The 3,765-nt window shown below is 38.4% G+C and overlaps 1 long non-coding RNA gene across 1 annotated transcript; it reads left to right on the top strand.

Annotated features, from left to right (window-relative positions):
- On the top strand, window positions 1–1,625 carry LOC118488099. Its single transcript, XR_004883707.1, has 3 exons — window positions 1–117; window positions 629–695; window positions 1,485–1,625. It is a non-coding gene; the product is annotated as an uncharacterized LOC118488099 (long non-coding RNA).
- The last annotated feature ends 2,140 nt before the right edge of the window (window positions 1,626–3,765 follow it).

Genomic DNA, 3,765 nt, shown 5'->3' on the forward strand with positions numbered 1-3,765 from the left:
CGACCAAGTTCATCAAAACCCTAGTTCAGCATAAAATCTCTAAATTGAAGGATCAAACTCAGTCCAAATCAAAATCCGAACATAGATTAGTGATCCTCATCACAAGGGGGTTACAAGGTATGTAAAATTTGGTGTTAATTCTCTGTTTGAAATTCTCATGAAATTGGGAAATCTGAAATTTGATGATGCATGTTTGTGATTTGGTTAACTTAGTGATGACATGGTGTCTAGGAGTAAAAACCTAGACAATAACATGTGAAATTATGGCTAATTCCTGAAATTCTCATGAACACCATGAAGGTGATTCATGGGTTTTGTGGAAAACTAGTAAACACTAGGGTTTAGAAGGATTATTCTAGTGTGATTTGGTCATAGAAAGCAATTTCTGAAATTATGATGTTTAAAAGTTACATGAAGGCTTTATTGATGAATAAGTTTAGCTTAATAGCAAACTATGAACTTGAAACATGAATGATATAAAATTCTGCCCGATAGGTGTTCGCATAAATGCCTCAAAGAAGACTTAAATCTGAAAATTTGAGTTAACCGTATGATTGTGATGTCTAGGCAAAATATGCGAATTGTGAATTAAAAGGAGTTCTAAACGTGTTTTCGTTGAACTCAATAGGCAAAGAATCCGGATCGTCAAGCGGACAAGCCGGAGCGGATACGCGTTTGAAGGGTGTGCTCTAAAGGTACGCGACTTGTCGTCTCGTTACATTTATGTTGATAAGCCTAGTCGTAAATACGTTAATGTTGTTATAGCAAAAATAATTGCGTTTGGTGAGCCTAGGAAGTGATGGAATTCACTCGACAAACCAAACGGGTCGAAATAAATAGTTGGGTAATTATGGTTAGAAAGCAATGTCGACGAATTATGAAGGTATGTAACTTGACCCGTTACATTTATTAGATTTGATGATTTTAATGTGTAACTAAATCTTTGAATAAGATTTGTTTTGAAATAAGCGATGAAGTCGTATATTGATTGATTGATTAAATTCGGTTGGTACTCGTTGGTAGTCGTCATAGAGGAGGACTCCTTAGACGAGCCAAACGGGTCAAATAATCTAGTAAAACATGATTAAGGCCTCGGAATATGAGGGAATGTTCTTTGATTTTGCTTAATATATAACATGTTTGAGTCACTAGAATCTGATGTAGTGGTTTGTTAGAAAAGTAAATTCCAGGAGTTGGGTTCGAGTGAAATGAACAAAACAAACGAGACATGGAATTTCCAGGTACCACCGTAAATTACGGTAGTACCGTAATTTACGGTAAAGATCATATATTGTTACGATGTGGGTCTCCTGGTTTACGGTGACCAGAAATCTCCAGGTCTCACCGTAAATTACGGTGATACCGTAATTTACGGTGGATCCAGAATAACTTATATATTTTTGTTATTTTTAATGTGACGTCAAACCTTGGAATTATGTTATATCATATCGTTAAAACTAATGATTTTAACGGTTTGATCATAGGTAACAAGATGGATCTTACGGATGGCGATCAAGCACATGATGAAGAACCGAACACTACATTTTGAAGCTTCCGCAATGTTTTAAATCTTTAGTAGTATTATGTATGGGTTGTAAACATTATTAAACTACTTTTGAAATGTTTTAACTTTGCCACTAGTTGACTAAGGTTGATGTACTTATGAGTTCCGTTAACGAATACTTTGTCACTTAATCAATATTTTGGATAAGATGGTGTATTTTACTATTAAAATCAAGTGATAAATAGAAGGGTGTTACACTAGAGTTGTAAGAAACCAAGCGGCTATTCACAAAAGAAACGAAAAATGAGCATTTAGTTTAAAGATGTGTATTTGTATGCTCAATAAAGGCTCAAAACTCACTTTTTGTGGGAATGGGTTTTTATGTGATCAATTATATATAATCAAATTTTAACTAGATTTGTTATACCGTTTCATAATTTTCTTATGCTGGTTCTTTTTATCACGACGCTATCGGTTGTAAATTTATAAAGATAAAACCTTTTTAGAACTTGTTATTCCCAATTTAAACCAAGACAAGTAAAAAAATGAAAAGTTTTTTGAAAAAAATTAGGGTGTTTAGCGGTTCCAACAGAGTTTTGTGTAAGGCTTGTAATTAGGACTTGCAAAATTCAAGGTTTTAGCATCCCCCCACACTTAAATTACACATTGTCCTCAATGTGTCCAAAAATAAGTTTTTAGGTTGATTGAATGTGTAAAAAGGTGTGTAAAAAGGTGTAAAAAAGCAAAAATTTATGTTACTGGGTGTCTGGACACGGCCCCGTGGTGTCCGGGCACGGCCCCGTGTTCAGATTGCCAGTAATATAAAACGACAGAAAGTAACAGAAGGCTGGGCACGGGGGCGTGTTCAGTGAGCACGCCCCGTGTCCAGTTACCTGAACTGGGCATTTTTCTGTAGATCATTGAGCACGGGGCGTGTTGGCTGGGACAACCCCATGCTGAACTTGCTGTAATGAAGAAAAATTGTCGGGTGGCTCTGTTTTTGTGCATAGGGTGTTGGTTCAAGCTTCCCTTAGTATCCTTCACCATCCCGAGTGTGTTTTATTCCTGAAAATTAAAACTAAACTAGAAAGTAATAAAGGTTAATCTAAACTAAAGCTAGGGATAGTTCCGCGGAATGCCTCCGTGGTGCGCCACGTTTATAAGGGTCATTGGCTAGACCCAGAGCCGGTCATATCTTACCTAAGTGGGATGGTTTGCATCCCATGTTGCACCGTCGGAGAGCATCATCCAAACTTGAGTCTATGACTTTCATGTAGTTGACCGGGTCATTATCTTCGACTCTTTTCCCGACTCCAAACTTCATTTCCTTGTCCCCAGCCCTCAATGTTAGTGTTTCCCCATTCATGTCTACCACTGCGTGGGCTATAACTAGGAATGGTCTCCCTAAGATGAGTGGTACTTCGGTGTCTTCTTCCATATCTAGTATGACAAAGTCGGCTGAGAAGACAAAGTCTCCGACTTTAACTAACAGATTTTCAGCGACACCTTGTGGGTACTTGACTGACCTATCGGCGAGTTGGATGCTCATTTTCGTAGGGCTTGTTTTTCCTAATCCGAGTCAGTCAAACATTGATGCGGGCATGAGGTTGATGCTAGCCCCAAGATCGGCTAGTGCATTGCGTATGGGTGAGTCCCCGATTGAAAAAGGAATGGTAAAGCTTCCAGGGTCGATCTTCTTTTGTGGGAGTTTGTTGAGTAGTAAGGCGGTGCATTCTTCACTTAAATTAACTAATTGCAATGATTCAATTTTCCTTTTGGGAGTGAGAAAGTCCCTCACAAATTTTGAATATTTAGGCATTTGGGTTAGGACTTCTACAAATGAAATATTGACATGCAACTGTTTTAGTAAATTTATGATTTTTGTGAATTGCTCATCGGTCTTTTGGCGAAGTAACCGTCCAGGATAAGGTACCGGAGGATTCTTGGGTGGTTCTTGGGTTGGTGCAGGAGTCGTCTCTTTTTGTGGCGTTGATGAGGATGTGGTTTGGCTTGGTAGACTCCTTTCAGTTGTGGGAAGCGAAGCTTCCTCGGGACCGATAGTACGATTTCTCAAAGTGATGAGATGTACTTGCGCCTTTGGGTTTGTTTCGGTATTGCTTGGTAACGCGCCTTGTGGTCTCTCGGAGAAATTTTGAGCTAGTTGGTTTAATTGTTTTTCAATGTTTTGAACACTAGCTTGTTGGTTTCTAAAATTCGATTCCAATTGTTGAAATCGTTCCGAGTTTTTCTTATCGGAGTCA

Source organism: Helianthus annuus, chromosome 16 (assembly GCF_002127325.2).
Source record: "Helianthus annuus cultivar XRQ/B chromosome 16, HanXRQr2.0-SUNRISE, whole genome shotgun sequence".
Lineage (NCBI taxonomy): Eukaryota > Viridiplantae > Streptophyta > Magnoliopsida > Asterales > Asteraceae > Helianthus > Helianthus annuus.